Raw genomic sequence first — 17,425 nt, forward strand, 5'->3', positions numbered from 1 at the left:
AACACTTCTGCCTTTGATGCCCACAATGATACTGCATGGGAACCACAGGTAATGAGTAGGCACAACATTTGATTCAGGACCATTAAGCCTCTGGGTTGTTGCCAAAGTCAAAACAGGAGATACTTTCACAACCAGGACACATGGAGTTACCACTGAGAACATAACACCCACAGGAGACAGGTGTACAAAACAGAGGAAGAGTCACCTGGACCTGAGGAAATGGGCCTATGATGTGGTTCAGGGGCATAGCAGCCGCCCAGGGAGTCTGAGGTCCTCGATCTGATCCTTAAAAATAGCAATGACAATCCCCGAGGAAACAGCTCTCCATTTGAAGGAATTAGAAGGCTTACAATAAGAATCAAAAAGGTCACCGGGCAGTGGTGGTGCTCGCCTTTAATCCCAGCACTTGGGAGGCAGAGGTAGGCAGATTTCTGAGTTCAAGGCCAGCCTGGTCTACAGAGTGAGTTCCAGGACAGCCAGGGCCAGAGAAACCCTGTCTTGAAAAACCAAAAAAAAAAAAAGAATAAAAATGGTCCAAATCTTTTGATGAAAGCAAATAATGATAATGGTGATGGTGATGGTGATGGTGATGAAGGTCAGTCCAATGTGAAAACAATTAGTTAGTACATTTATAGCAAGCCAGAAAAGCCCTAAGCAGTAATAAAAGAACAGAATGAACACACACACACACACACACACACACACACACACACACACACGACAATTCATTTGAGACAGTAGGCTTTCTACAAATGGAAAACAGTTACTGAAATGAAAACTTAGTGCCATCAAATAGCTGGTTTGCAATAATGTATGAGTGATACAGGAGTGATACAAGAGGTGGCCCTGAGAGAACAGCATGGGATGGGGAGAGGTCCATCTACCTGTGCAGAACCGCCAAGTGTTTCTGACTTGGATCCTAAAAGAAGAGACCAGGAAGGCGGGGTGTGGGATGAGTAGGCGGCAGGGGAGATAGAGAGGAGCGAGGGTGAGAAGGACTCAGGAAGACAAAATGTAATGAAAATGTTCAACAACACGTAAAATAGCACCGGGTGAGGCCAGAGCTCTGTTTAAGAGGTCGATAAGAGATTGATGAACTTGGTGTTGTTTAACTGTGCACATAAAAACAAGGATATGGTGCTCGCTTCGGCAGCACATATACTAAAATTGGAACGATACAGAGAAGATTAGCATGGCCCCTGCGCAAGGATGACACACAAATTCGTGAAGCATTCCATATTTAAAAAAAAAAAAAAAAAAAAAAAAAAAAAAAAAAAAAAAAAGAACTAAGCGAAACAGAAGTGAGTACAATGTTTAAGTATGTATTTCACCAAAAAGCTATTACCAAATAACAGGGAAAGATGTTCAGCATCATTGGTCCTTGACACAAGTTGCATTATAACTAGAATGAGGTATTACTGTATAGTTATTAGAATGGCTAGCGGCAAAGAATTGATCAGGGCTAGGAAGGAGGTTACATGGGAAAAGGGGCTTGCTGCAAAGTCTGGTGAGCTGAGTTCAAGCCCCAAAACACACAGGATGGAAGGAGTAAACCAAATTCCACAGGCTGTCTTCTGACCTCCACACAGGTATTAATGGCATTTATATACCACAAACACACACACACACATACACACACACACACACACACACACACACACACACACACACACACGGCAGGGCGGGGGATAGATAAATGTATTTTTTAAAGAAAAAAGGGAGGGGGCTGGAGAGATGGCTCAGTGGTTAAGAGCACTGACTGCTCTTCCGAAGGTCCTGAGTTCAAATCCCAGCAACCACATGGTGGCTCACAACCACCCGTAAAGACATCTGACGCCCTCTGATGTGCATCTGAAGTGTACTTATTTATAATAATAAATAAATAAATCTTAAAAAAAAGAAAAGGAAAAAGAAAAAGAAAAGAAAAAAGGGAGAAGCCTGATAAGAGCAAATGTTGATAAAGCTGAGGAGGAACTAGGTCTCTCTCTGTCTCTTTCTGTCTCTGTCTCTGTCTCTCTCTCTCTTGTGGTAGGAATAAAATTGTCTAAACAATTTGAGAAACTCTTGAAATTTTCTTAAGAAGTTAAACATGGGGGTTGGTGAGATGGCTCAGTGGGTAAGAGCACTGACTGCTCTTCTGAATGGTCCTGAGTTTGGATCCCAGCAACCACATGGTGGCTCACAACCATCTGTGATGAGATCTGACGCCCTCTTCTGGTGTCTCTGAAGACAACTACAGTGTAGTACACCGGAATGAGCAGGGCAGTCCTGAGTTCAATTCCCAGCAGCCACATGATGGCTCATGGCCATCTGTACAGCTACAGTGTAATCATACACATAAAATAAATAAATAAATCTTTTCTAAAAAAAGAAGTTAAACATGTAACTACCACACCATCCAGCCTTCCCACTGCTAGATAGCCAGCTAGGATAGATATTGTTTACACCATAGACTATACATACATCGTTATAGTCATGCTTTGTCAGGAGCCATAATGGGACAAGCTAATAACCAACAGGTGATCGTCCTGAGATAGCCTGCTTTGGATTATTATATAATCTGTGACAGGTGAGCCCTTATTACGCAAGGCTGTAAGGGATTCATTTTAGGAAAGATTCCTGCTATTAATATGCTTTTCCTGTTATTATTAAACATATATGACAATCACTAAGTAATAGCACACCCCTTTGGAGCAGATCTCCACAGATCTTGTAGTGATGCTATATAGACAAATAGATGACTTAAGTCTTAATGCTGATCCTATAAGAATTCCTACAATTATATCAGTGATTATTAAGGTCTTTTATAGTGGGATTGCTATTAGGTCCTTTTCTGATAGTCAAAACTGCAATAAGAACTCTACCAGTCTCCCTAGTATCACTAGTTAATTGCTCTTAGATAGTAACCAGACTTTCTCCTACTCAGAGCACATGCCAAGAGGTTGTAAAACAATTAACTAAAGGTCATAAAGAGGGAACTAAGGATTTCTTATAGGTGCTAGGACAGAAGATAAAATATTGACTGGGTCCATCTATACAAAACTTCGCTAATAACTTGGTTATGGTTTTAAACCTTCAGTGAGTCTGTGGAGCTGAGACAGGTGATGGATGTTTAGCCGGATAACTACTCCTAATGGATAGGCATGTAAACATTCGTTGTTGTAAACTTCTATTTCAATTTTTAATTTGATTTTGTGTGTGTGTGTGTGAACTTGTGATGAACTTTGTAATGTGATCATGTATTCTGAAAGATGTGTTAAGTACTGAGGACAAAGAGGCGAGAAGTGGATAGAGAAATTTTCCTTTTCCCACCGCCTAGAATTTTTTCCCTTTCCCCACTCTGGATCTTTCTGCTTTTCTCCTTAGAGAGCTTTCATAGGAAACCTTTTACAACTTAGTAATACATGCTATAATCACTTTTCTAAATGTCTCCTTTTTCTCCCTGCAACTTCCGACTAGGAGGCTGAAAGTTCTAGCTGAGCAGTTCTTGCTGAGCTAGAACAAAGGAAGGCCTCCGCATTGCTTAATTCCCGATGTTAGGCTACAAGAAGTTAATCACCTAAGCCAGCAGTCTCTTGTGATCAGAAAGAGCAAGAAATTTCTAGGGCTCCTTAGAAGTTTCATCAGCATTTCAGTACAGTTAGAGAACAAGAATATCCTGAGACCCTCAGACTTTAAAGCTATCCTCAGAGTCCTACTCTGTGCCCACACATGTATGCATGCCCCCAAACAAAAGATCTATGTCTATTGATAAGAGGAGAAAGATGTGGAGGGGAAGTGAGTGGCAGCAGAGAGGGAAAGGCTCCATCTCTCTTAGATGGAATAGAAGTGAAATAGTTAGAAAATTCCCTTCTCTCACCCTCAATGTATTGTTCGATTTAGGAAAGGATCTCCAACAGATGCGAAGTTGTCATATGAAAGATCGGAGGTGATTATATCAATTACCTCAAAGGACCGCCCACAGATTTCTTAAGACACAGGAATGTGTAACTCTATGGAGATCAAAGATCAATAGTTTCCCAAATAATAGGACAACTACCATTATGATTCCCTGAAATTACACAATGAGAAGTTGACAACATCATCTAAACATTTTTTTTTTTGCCAAATGTTTAACTTGTAACCAATCATAAGGCACCAATCAAACAGAGGAAGTAGAAAATCTGTCAAGATACCTACTCAAATTAAAAAAAAAAATTAATGAATTGAAACTGCTCCAAAACTCAAGAGAAATAACAACTATATGTAATATATAAATTCTAGTTGGATTATAGAATCGCAAAGCTCTATCAACATTAGTTAATCAGAGAGCAACTTGGGGGAGGAGGTAGAGAAATGGGAAGGGTCCTGGAAGCTCTCTTAATGCTCTGGCCAAGTGCTACTCTGTTAGTGAAGCCTTTCCTGACCACACCTTCTTGAGCCTCCAACTCAGGTTTTCTTCCTATGTTTCTGAGTTTAACCTCAGAATAATTATAAGGGATATTTGAGTATCAAGCTTTCAGATAATATTATAGAATTTATTCTTAATACCTTTTAAGCATAGAAATGTTGTTGTCGCTGGGCGGTGGTGGTGCACACCTATAATCCCAGCACTTGGGAGGCAGAGGCAGGCGGATTTCTGAGTTCGAGGCCAGCCTGGTCTACAGAGTGAGTTCCAGGACAGCCAGGGCTATACAGAGAAACCCTGTCTCAAAAAAAAAAAAAAAAAAAAAAAAAGAAATGTTGTTGTCAAGAGAATGTGGCTTTCAATACTGGGAAATGCAAGCTAAAATTCTCAGGCGATAAATACTATGTTCCCCATAATTTGCATTCAAATGTTTTACTGAAAATGAAATAAATATAAACAAAATATAAACAGCCGATGAATTTAGAGCAAGGGCATCCAGGTCATTGTTGTGCTGTCCCTCCAACATTTTGATACATTTGAAACTATTCTAATACTACCCTTAGGGGAAAATCCAGCAATATGTTTTTCTTGGTGTCATTGTTTCTTCTCCTGGTTCCAGGATAAAATACCCTGACAAAATCACCATAAGGGATAAAGTGGGTTTGTGTGGGTCCCATTCCATGGTGCAAGAGCTTAAGAGGGTAGGTCATCGCAGTCGGAACAGAGTAATGAGTTAATCCTCACTTGCTGGGTTTCATGGGTTTTAGGCACTGCATGCAAAGGGGGCCCTGCTGCTGTGGGTGCTAATCTGGGGATGAGTGCCACAATCTGTAGAATACTATGTTACCTGTAGAGTCTGGTGTCCTGACTAATAGCATCCTTTCTTCTAGATATACATCAAATAATGACCCTTTAATCTCCCACTTTTTGGACCTTCTCATGCCCCCTTAGATCATACAAGACTTTTGATCTTAGAGAGGCAGGATCTATGCCCCTGTTTAGCAGACAAGTAGCTATAAAAAAAAAAAAAAAAAAAAAAAAAAAAAAAAACCCAGATCATTAGCCATCATCAGCCCTTAAGATTAAGGAATCAAAGTCACCAAGGGGGAAACTGAGGCAGGAAAGAAAATTAAGACATGGGAAAAGAAAAGACCTCTTTCTCCTTCTCCTCCTCTTCTTCCTCATTCTGGTGGGAGTCTCCTGCTATTTGAGAGTCATGCATTCTAGCACAAGGCTAATGAGTTGACTCAGCAGTTAGAATAATCATATGAGCACAGGCCTGAAACTGAACTCAATCCACAGATTCCACAAAGTGGCAGAAGAGATTGGACCTTCACACATGTACTATGGCATGCACACACACATATGAAAGAAATTAAATTAATTAAATAATTGTATGACAATTAATAAAATTGGCCATGGAGTTTGCCTCCATAGAAACAATATTCCTCTTATATGGAGATATTTAAAATAAGAATGTTAAAATGTCAATGAAGCAGACATAAAGCCTGAACATATATGACCTTCAAGCATGACTTTATTCCTTCCCTAAATGTAAACCTGAAGATTTCTGAGAGTCTCCTAAATAAGAATATAAACTTTGTTTACAACAAAAGCATGCCTTAGTCTCCTTATGGAACTTTGTTACTCAGGGTTTTCTCTTGCCAGTTGTCCAGTTCATCCCCAAAATGACCCTATGAGCCCACTTGAGGTCCTCAGAAGCCCTCTGATATACAATTCCAGGTGTGGCCCAAATCTAACATAAGGCTGTTATGCAGATATTTAAGCTTGGATCTCTTTATAGAACACACACACACACACACACACACACACACACACACACACTCACACACACACACACACACACACACACACACACACACACACACACACTATATGGCTGTTTCTTACCCTTGCTCTGTTTTTCTCCTTCTAGTAACCTTCTATATTGAATTCCACTAAACCTCAAATTGGCTTCATAAAAATAAATTAGTGAATGAATAAATAATAAATATACCTGCATTTACTACAGCTGACAGAAAAGTTCCTCTATGAGTTAAATGTCTACCCACTCCTTAGACAGTCCCAACAAACACCTCAACTCAATGACCTTATCAGTCTCATGCATCGCTTGAAGTGAGGGTTATAGGCAGCAGCATGGATAATGCTAAGAGGAGGACCACAACCAGATTCCCACAGCACCATAGATGGAGACCCCTCAGTTAACCTTCTCCAGACCACACTCTAGCACCCTCCCCAACTATGGCCTCATGTGTAGTTGGGGCAAAGTTGACACAAATGCCTGAGAGGAGGGAATGGATACTGAGTTTAGGGTCCGATGGCTCTCTCTGGTCCTTTCCCATCTTTGAGCGAATGCCAGCAGTCCACAGGCTCCATCTTGATAGATTCTTCCCTGGCAGTGCAGCTGATCTCACAAAGACGATGGAAGGTTTGTTCTTAAAACTGAGGTCTGCAGAAACAGAATACTAGCCAGCAATCAATTTCCAATATCAAGTTTCTTCCTGCTTAGATACCAAAAGAGGGCTTTATTTCCTCTTGGCTTGACAGTTGATGAAAACTGTATTCATTGATTAAGATACTCAACACATCAGAGATGAGCTGAACTATCAATCTGAACTATAAATCTAGTGAGACTTGGGCAGGAGCTCAGAAAGTGTGTTCGTGGCATGTGACATGAATTCTGAGATTCAGAGAAATGGTCTAGAGATGAAGCAATTTTAAAAGATAGAAGGGGCCAGGTGGTGGTGGCACACGCCTTTAATCCCAGCACTTGGGAGGCAGAGGCAGGCAGATTTCTGAGTTCGAGGCCAGCCTGGTCTACAGAGTAAGTTCCAGGACAGCCAGGGATATACAGAGAAACCCTGTCTCAAAAAAAACCAAAAACAAAACAAATAAAAGATAGAAGGGGCTTGTTTTGTTTTGTTTTGTTTTGTTTTCGGTATTTTTTTACTAGCTAGTGGAAACCATTCTCACCCAGCAGCTGAGAAATGACTGAATTACTTGGTATCTCAGTGAGAAGATCTGAGTGAGAATAAACCCTTCTCACTTCCCCCCAGGATATTGCTCCCGTGTAGCACTGATTTGCTAAGTGGATCCCCAAAACAGAGCTGTGTTCAGGAGATCTAGGACCTCACTACTTTAAGGACCAGGAAAACCAAGTTGAAATTTTTAGCTGGCTTCTTCTGTAATCTAAAAATAATGGCTATCCTAAAGAGTCACCAAATAGACGAACTAGAAAACAAACCTCATGGAGTTCTGGGAAGTAGAAGTCAACACATCAGAAAATCCTTTTTAAAGATTCATTTGTTTGGATTTTATGTGTACATGTGTTTTATCTGTATACATGTATGTGTACTACATATATGCAGTGCCCAAGGTGGCTAGAAGAGGCCTTTGTGCTCACTGCAAATGGACTTACATACAGCTGTGAATCAACAAAAAGGTGCTGGAAACTAAATTCAAGTCCTTTTAAAGATCAACAAATAGTCCTAACCCTGAATCATTTGTCCAGCCCCAGTGAAGTTGAAACCCCATTTTCTATCTCAAACAGCCTTTTTTTTTTTTTTTTTTTTTTTTTTTTTTTTTTTTTTTTTTTTGGTAGATTCACCTTGTACAATTGTGCTGAGGCTTGGACCCCAAATATTCCCTACAAATCTATATCTTAAATGTATGATACCCAATGTATGATCCTAACTGGTGGGGGAACCTTTTGGATATAGGGCCTCCTGGAAGGAAGTTAGATGCTTGGAAGCAGGCCTTGGAGGGGATATTGGAAGTCTGGCCCCTTTCTCTTCCTTTTTGTTTCTTGTCTTTTGAGATGTGAACAAGTTTCCCTACGTGCTTCCACCATGATGTCCTGCTGAAGGCCATGGGTCCCAGTAACCATTAACAGGGAAACATCTAAAGTCAAGGACTAAAACAATCCTTTTCTTTCTCATGCAATACGTTGGAAAGCTGTTTTGTTACAACAGAAAGCCAACTGACTCAGGTAGATTGCTTGTGTCTTAAAATGCTCACCGAGTTCTGTAAATGGACAGCATATTAGCCTTCTAAGTTACTCACAAGTTTTATCATCATAGAGCAATGGAGAAGCTTAAGACAATCAACATGGGTCTGAGGAGATAGCATACCCTATAAAGAACTTGCGGGCTACATGGGTAAGAGAGACCTGAGTTCTATTCCTGGTACCATGTAAAACTGCCAGCATGATTGGCACACACTTCAGATTCCAGAGCTGGGAAGGTAGAAACAGGAGGATCCTCAAGATTCACTGGCTAGCTGATCTAGCTTAATTTGTGGCCTCCGGGCCAATGAGAGACTCCAACCTAGATCAGGGAGACAGTGTTCCTGAGGGTGATACCTGAAGTTGTCCTCTGGCTCTTACACACATGAGCATCCACACATACAAAATATGTGCATGTACTACACATTTCAAAAAAATAGGGCCAGTCTGATGTGCCTGGTCTCCAAAACATACATAGTAAGTTCTATAACCCAGGCAACCACAGTTTAGCCATGCCAAGTTACTGTTTATAAACCAGAAGTTATGGAAAGTGTTTGTGTTTAATTCCCATGATGCCAGTCTAAAATCAATGCTGTTAGAACCTTTGGGTTATATAAGAAGCAACTGAGGTTTTGAGAGGTGACCGCATAGGGAGGTGGAGTCTGTGCTAATCCACTTTAGAGCTCATTCTCTTATCCGTAGGCCGCCCACAACAGATCCAGAGTCTCCTAATTAGATTGTCTCTACAAGGGCCTCTGTGCTCAGTCACTTTTCCTGAGTTACCACAGTAATAAAAGTACAAACTTTCAAACTAAATTATGATTCTCCTACTCTTCTTTAGCGAATTCTATTTTTATTCTTTCAGATGCTTATATGTCAATTAAAAAGTAGACACCTCAATAGAAGGACTAATTCAAGGCAGCATCTGGTAGTATCTTTTTAAATTGAATTTCTTGAAGGCCTTAAAAGCTGCTGTAAGATAGAAAGCTGCATTCGTACAGACTTCTATCTTCAGCCACGGGTCCAGAACACAGCAGTAGAATATTACCCAGACGACAGCTCTCACTGCACAGTCAAGAAAACCGAGATGCAAGGATTGGGAGAAAGTTGTTCTTCAATTCAAGTCCTATAGTCATTGAACACTCCTAGTATAGTTAACCCCCAAGGCTACATATAAAATAGAAGCACCCAGTAGGTATCTGGAGAAAAGGCTTTTCAGTTTTGCCTAATAATACAAGGAGCGTGCGTGAAACAAAACAGTCAATGAAACTGACAGTTCAAAGAGCCAGACTTTATCTGAATCCTGGAAGAGATTCAGAGAATAAAGCCATCATCCACCTGCCTTCCAGGAAGGAGATTCCAGAGGCAGACTGGCTGTATTGTATTACCAAGTCCCTTCCGCTTCCTAATCACCATGAGGGATGTGGCTGAGTTCAGCAATGGGAACTTCTCAGCCCAAGGTGTAGAGTTTCACTGGGGCTGATTCTGAAGGCAAAGTCACACGTGTGGTAATCAGCATGCATGCCAGCCTTTCCTTTATATGCTTGTAGTCCTCTCTTTAATAAAACAGGCTTCAGTTTGGGACAGTGCCTAGGTATCTTCCTCTGGGTAAACTAAACTCAGCAGTGTCTCTGGGAAGAGATCTCATTAGGGTCCCCTCTGATTGCTGTCTTGCTAGGGCTGTGTTCTTAGGACAAGTAAAGTTTATTTGAATGTGTGGACTCTCTTCTGTCTCTCAGTGACTTTCTTATCTGTCTTTCAAACTCACAATTAATGCATTAATCATCTGTACCCTTCCCACTTCCTCTGCAGTTTGAATTCATTCCTGTTTCCTTGTCTGTTCTGGCCACACTAAGAGTAAGACCACCTCGATAGGTCCTCTTGATTTTTGTCTCTGATCATCTCCTTGCTGGGTCCACTCCTTACTCAGCGACTGGGGCAGTTAACTTAAAACGTTAAGTACATCATGTCATTCGTGTCCTTGCAACTTATTATAGTTTCATTTCTATTGCTCTGATAAAATAACCCGATGAAAGCCACTGTAAGGGAAAAATGAGGTTTGTTTGGCTTACAATCCTAGGTCACAGTCCATCCTTGTGGGGAAGTCAAGGCAGGAACTGGAAGTCACTGGTCATATTCATAGTCAAGAGCAGAGAGAGAAAGAATGCCTGCATGTCTGAGCTTTGCTCACTTCTTCCCACACTAGGATCCTAAGCCTAAGGAATGGTGCCGCCTGTGGTGGGCTGAATGTCCTTTCCTATAGAACTTAATATAATCAGGACAACCCCCTACAGACATCCCCACAGGTGGCTCCTGATCTAGACAATACCTCAGTGAGATTCTTCCCAAGTTATTCTAGACTGTAACAAGTTGACAAACACTAGCCATCACACAACCCTTCAGTGTCTTCTCAGACTTGGCCTGCCTGCATCTTTATCCTCATCATCTTCAAGATATCCTTTATCACCTTTAGATTCTTAGTTCTGTCCAGAGTTTCTGCACTTCCTGAACATCACCCATGGCGTTTTCTAGTCCATACCTTCTTTCCTTGATCTCTTGACATATCTTTACCCTTCAGGTCTCAGGATGAATAGTTCTGTCATGGACTCTCTTTCCACAGCACCTCTCCCCATTCTATTTTTGGTCATTATTTTAAAGAGGATTACTTTAGTATATTGTGAGGTGACAGTAGACGCATTTCTTTTTCTTCCTTACAAAAAAGTATTGCTTCTTGTGATTGGGCCTGTACCCCAGTTGAAGCAGTAAGGTAACAAAGGCGAATGAGTACTCATCCCGCTCTGTAACTAGGGGAGCCTCTGCTTCCTCCATTAAATGGTAAACTTGACTGGGGACAAAGCCTAAGGGTGCAGTGTTTGCTCAGTATGGGCAAGACAACCTCTTGCCCTCCCTTCCCCTCCAGTGGATCTCTTCTTTTCCCATCCTCCCTCCCTCCCTCTCTCCCTCCCTCTCTCTCTCTCTCTCTCTCTCTCTCTCTCTCTCTCTCTCTCTCTCTCTCTCTCTGTGTGTGTGTGTGTGTAAGTGGAGGAGTTTAAACAAGGTGACTTTCAGGATCCTGGATAAGGGTTATTGACAGGAGCTTGGGCAACTCACTCATGGCCTCATGAGCCTCCTTCTAGCATTATAGATGTTTATAGACATTGACTGTTAATAAATCCCCAGGAAAAGAAGGTGATCTTGATCTCCTCCCCACTTTGTTATGAAATATCAATGGATCTGATCTCATGCTGCCTTTGTGCAAGTACAATCTGTGAGAGCTCAAAGGTGTGCTTGCATCTCATGCCTGTGAGGCAGCAGTGTTCCCTGCACTCCACCCCTTCCGCCTACTCTTCCATTTGTTCCTTCTCCTCTGCACCATCCCTGAACCTTTTACTAAAGTGTTGCTACTATCATCTGCTATTAATTTTCTATTATGAGGCTATGAAAAAGAGCTTAGGAAGGAGAAAGGAGCCTGCTAAGAACAGATCTGAGAATCTGTATGTCAGAACTTCTGGAAGGGTACCAGAGTGGTGTTCCTGCATCTTTGGTTTCTTTCCTTAAACAATCATCTATTGATTACTTAATAGGTGTTACTGACGACATTTGCTTCTTAAAAATGCAGGATCTCACTGGCGACACTGACTTACATGTCTCTATTTCTTGTTTTAATGTATTGCTGCTACATTAATCAGTTAATTTTGTTTGGGTACACATGTGCTTAGGCATTCGTGTGACGACCTGAGGACAACTTGCGGAAACTGGCTCTCTTCTTCCACCCTGTGGTAGCCAGAGATTGAACCCAGCACTGGCCCCATCGTCACCATCTCTGTTAATACGGGTTACTCGGCAGCATGTCTCCAGATACATGGAAACAGGATTTAGATCGAGGTAGTCCTATTTCTAGCTGTTTCTCATAACTCCAAAGCTTAATTAGAGAGTTAAATACTTTTTTCCTTCGTTAGTAACTTTAAGGGATACTAGCTGTGCTTTATGAAACCGACACACTCCCCCATCTCTCATAATCTTTTATGATACGATGTTCACCCTCTTCCAGTGAAGAAGTGGGAATCTGGGTCCCCACAGTCTTCTGACTATATCGACGGTAACACTTCGCCAGGGATGACGGCAGATGTTTGCAATTCCAGCCACTTGAAACATTGCATGGAAGCAGTAGGAGGAGTTCAAAGCCAGCCTGAATATGACCTGTTTCAGTGCACTGGGGGCGGGGCAAGGCGGTAATGGGAGTGCAGCTCAGTGGAAAAGCTCTCCTGTAGCATGCTCAAGCCAAGTAGTGATATCCCGTGAGCTCTAAGACTGAGCCGTAACTGATGGCACAGAGCTTCTTGTTTCTGTCAGAACTAGCTCTGTGAACCTAGACAACTGTATCAAGAAGACACAGTCTGTAATGAGGGTGCCTAGGAAGGAGGGTTCAAGGTCTTTAGAAGCAGCAGCCCTGGCTAAGCTCCCCAACAGCTAGTATCCGTTTTTCAGGTATGAAAACTGTTGTTTCAAACAGGAGCATGCATTAGTTAAACTTCTCTCGAGGAATAAAACAGAACAAATATATGCTAAAATTTATTAGATCAGCTTACACGATAGGGGCTGCCTTCGCACTCAAGTGGCTGCTCATTCTACAAGGCGGGGTGCTTCAGTCTTTGCAATCTGGTACTGAGGGGCATGGAGGGGATCTTGGAGAGCCTCTGGTCTTTAGTCCACATCGGAAACCTGAAGATCCTGAGTTCTGATACCAATGGAGGAACACAGCAGGAGCAGCGGCAGCAGCGGCAGCAGCAGTGGCAGCGGCAGTCGAGGCAGACTATATGAATTTGTCCGGTCCAGAGCAAAGGCATGCAGGAACAAAGTCACGCCTCTCTTTTACCTCCTGTTATCTGGCTTATCACCAGAAGGTGATACTCACATTCAGGATGGGTCTTCCCACTTCAAATAACTTGATCAAGAAAAATCCCTGACAGGTGCATCCCAAGGCTTGCCCTTTAGGTTGATTCCAGATCAGTTTAGCTGACTAGGAACATCAACCATCCCAGAACCCTTTAGCCTACTCCTCCACATCCTCTTGACACAACACTGCCTACAGAGAGATGAGCTGTCTCCACAGTGCTCCCCCTCAGAGCTTTTAAGCCATCAAGATCTGGCTTGGTTTCTTTATGCAGCAAGAGAAGACATGCATTCTGTACACCTGCTGGACTAAAGAAGAAAAAGTAAATATAGAAAAGAAAAGAATTTTTTAAAAAGAAAATCCAACTAGTATGTGTCTTCAGGTTGGTTTTTTCTTTTTTTCTTTCTTTCTTTTTTTTTTGTTCTTTAACTTACATGTATATGTCTGTGTGTAGGTTTGTGCATGTGAATGAAGGAGTCCATATAGGCCAGAAGAAGATGTAGGATCCCCTGGAGTTAGAGTTACAGGCAGTTGTGAGTCACCTGCAGTGGATGCTGGTAATCTAATTCAGGTCTACTGCAAGAGCAATATATGCTCTTAACCATCAAGTCATGCTTCTGGTCTTGTGGGGTTTTTTTTTTTGTTAGTTTTTGTTTTGTTATTATTTTTATTTTGATATAGTTCTGCTAAGTAGGACAGATGAGCCTTGAATTCACAATCTTCTGTCTTCCTCTCCAATTCTAGGATTACAGGCATGAGTTATATATATCATGGGTATCCACATATATCATAGGAATTAGTATCAAGGAAAATTATTATTGATTATTTTCTCTGTGTAAAATAGATATGTTTATAGCCCTTCTCACTAACCTTTCTATTGGTTCCTGGATATGTACATATTTTGGAATAAAAACATCGATAATCATTATTGTTTAAAATACACATCTTCAGCCAAGGGTCCCCAGGGATTTTTCTTCCATTCTCTCCTTCTAAGCCATTTATCCAGTAAGATATCTTCCTAGCTCCCCACAGCATGTATTTTATATCTTTACTATCTATCTATCTATCTATCTATCTATCTATCTATCTATCTATCTATCTTTGTTTTTGAGACAGGGTCTCATTATGTAGATTAGACTAGTCTTAAATTTACAGAGATCTGCCTGACTCTATCTCCCAGGTTGAAAGCATGCAGAACCATGTCTGGCTCAGCATATACTTTTAAAGAATAGTAACATTCATATGTTTTTTTAGAAAGGATGTGATTTTTGTTTTTCCTTAATTTCGTCAATATTATTTTATTTTTAACATTAAGGCTATGTTTCCAAAGAGAATATAACATAGTTTGTTTGTTTGTTTGTTTGTTTTTGAGATAGTTTACATGTTATAACTTTCATCACAGGCCGGACAGAATTGTGATCTTGATTTAGTTACATTTGCTTATTCAATGACTATTTGCCGTCGGTAGAGGGCGCAAGATAGAGGCAAAAAGAGTGTGTAACACGTTGAAAGGTTTCAAAACACCGGTAATTATTATTTCTCACTAATACTCGAGTGAAATTCGTAAGGCATAAGACTGGTTGCAGTGTTATCATCACTAACTGTCTAAGTTCCGACAGTGAGCCACCTGCAGACTAATAAGAAGCCATCAGTGAGTAAATGACCATCTACCTCTTTCCTGCCAGGTACTGACATGCAGTTTGTATCCTGCCGCCGTTTAGAATTCTGTCTTGATAATGATTTTTTTTTTATGGGTAACAAATGAGTTATTAAAATAAATTGGTCAAAGAGAAAGTATTTGGGCTTAGTGTGGGGTTACTCATGTTTAATGCCAGCATGGAGGGGGGAGGAGCAGGTGGAGCTCTGTGAGTTGAGAGCAACCTAGCAACCTCGTCTCCATGTTGAGTTCCAAGATAACAAGAGCTAAAGAGTGGGATTACTTGACTCACAATAAATAAATAAACAAATAAATAAGTAAAGGAAAAAAATAAAATATTTAAATAAAATCTTACATAGAAAATGCATATTGAAAAATTCCAATTTAGTAGTATCATATTGTTGGTTGATTTAATTATGAAATACACACACACACATATATGCAACAATAATGTAATATACACTTAGGAAGTGTGTTACCAAATCTCAGAGTGTTTCTGAAGAAACTATGGGATGGTTTTAAAAGAAGTGAATAAATCCCTCCTAACAAGGACACACTCTCTGTGATTGCCATTTCTTAAATGCAGGCAGGTCTCCAGTGACCCTTTTCATTGGCGTTGCTTCCCAAGCTCATTCAATATGTGACTGACTCACATGAAGGAATTCTTAATTAAACCTTCATTTTGACAATCGTTCTTGAGCGTGATGTAAGGTCCTGACTAAGAAATCACCCAGAGAGTTTGGAAACATGGACGAAACCTCCATTACTTCCCCCTTTTTAGTGTTTTTGTCCTTCTTGGTTTATGTCATCCATACTGTTAAACACATCTTTCTCTTAAAGTCAAAGGAACAAGGTTGGGAATTGATAGAGTGTGACAGAGAGTCTTACGGACAGCCCTGCATGTATATATAATGGCTCTGCTATATTTTTCTATAATAACTAGAAATCCTTATATATAAACAGCATGCTGGCCCCACTAAAAAAGCCATACAATATGAACAATACTCAGTACTATTAGAAACCAAAGGATTTAAGCCCATTTCTTTTTAATTGTATTTATCTCTGTAGTTCAGACATCTTGTTCTGAGGTAAAGGGTTTTCTTCTCTCCCAGAGTTCAGTTCTCAGAAGCCATATTGAGTGGTTCACAACCTCTTTAATTACAGTTGTAGGACATCTGACACCTTCGTCTGGATTCCTTAGACACCTGTGCTTGTACACACACACACACACACACACACACACACACACACACACACACTTAAATATGAAATAAAGATTTTAAGAAAATAATTGTGATCAGAATGAAAACTGACTGCTCTAAAATATTGTTTGTTTAGAAGAAGAAAAACTTGAAACCCTGTGCCTGTTTCTAAGACCACGGTCCCCTGCCTTCACGTCTTGTTACACTTTTCCGGACCCAAGTCCTTACAGACTGCTGGTTTTCTTCAGCAGTGCACAAGCCAACATACTCAGGCTGCCACCGCTCACAGAAAAGCCACGGGAGAACAGTGCAAGTAAATCAACATGCCAGGACCTCTGCGGTGCAAGGTCTCCAAAATTCTCAACTAGAAAAATGTTAGTGCTTTAAGAAATGAGTGCTTTTCTTAATGGCAGTTTTAGTAAAATAAATAAGTAAATAAGTAAATAAATAATTTTCAGCTAATCAGCAAAAACAAACAAAAAACTTGTTTTGAATGCAAGAAAAATAATTTAGGGACAGATCAGAACCATTTCAGCTCCGTGAGAAAAAAAGATTTAACTGTGTTTTGTAGAGGCCAGCCTGGTCTACAGAGTGAGTTCCAGGACAGCCAGGGATCCACAGAGAAATCCTGTTTCGGAAAACCAAACCAAACCAAATCAAACCAAACCAAACCAAACCAAACCAAAACAAGACAGAGCACAGTTGCTCTTCCAAAGGTCCTGAGTTCAATTCCCAGAACCCACACAGGGGCTCACAACCATCCTGTAATGGGAATTGATGCCCTCTTCTGGTGTGCATGAAGACAGAGCACTCATACGCATAGAATATATAAAATAAGAGCTACCATCTCACACAGGAAACAGGGCCTAACCCTGGCCTAAAAGAAATATGTTCAGCGTGTGTGTGTGTGTGTGTGTGTGTGTGTGTGTGTTTTATAAGTGTATGTATGTGTTGATGTGTTTGTGTGTAGGTGCACCTGTGCACACTGTGTGAATATGGAGGCGAGAACTTTGATATTGGGTATCTTCAGGCATCACTTTCCACCCTGTTTTCTAAGACAGTCTTTCACTGGACTCCTAAGATGGACTGTCCAGCAATCTTCAGGAACTCTGTCTCTGCCCAGCAGAGGGCTACAGGCACATGTCATCACACCCAGTTTTTACGTTAGTACTAGGATCCAAACACAGGCTTTCCAGCTTAAATGGCAGGCACGTTGGCAATTGAAAATAAAGGAAAATTATTTTCACCTAAGAAAGAGAGA

At 40.9% G+C, this 17,425-nt stretch overlaps 1 non-coding gene across 1 annotated transcript; it reads left to right on the forward strand.

The window, feature by feature from the left end:
* Positions 1-1,137: 1,137 nt before the first annotated feature.
* Positions 1,138-1,244, forward strand: LOC116079304. Its single transcript, XR_004113877.1, has one exon. It is a non-coding gene; the product is annotated as a U6 spliceosomal RNA (small nuclear RNA).
* The last annotated feature ends 16,181 nt before the right edge of the window (positions 1,245-17,425 follow it).

The sequence above is a fragment of the Mastomys coucha genome, unplaced genomic scaffold (genome assembly GCF_008632895.1).
Source record: "Mastomys coucha isolate ucsf_1 unplaced genomic scaffold, UCSF_Mcou_1 pScaffold5, whole genome shotgun sequence".
NCBI classification, from domain to species: Eukaryota; Metazoa; Chordata; class Mammalia; order Rodentia; family Muridae; genus Mastomys; species Mastomys coucha.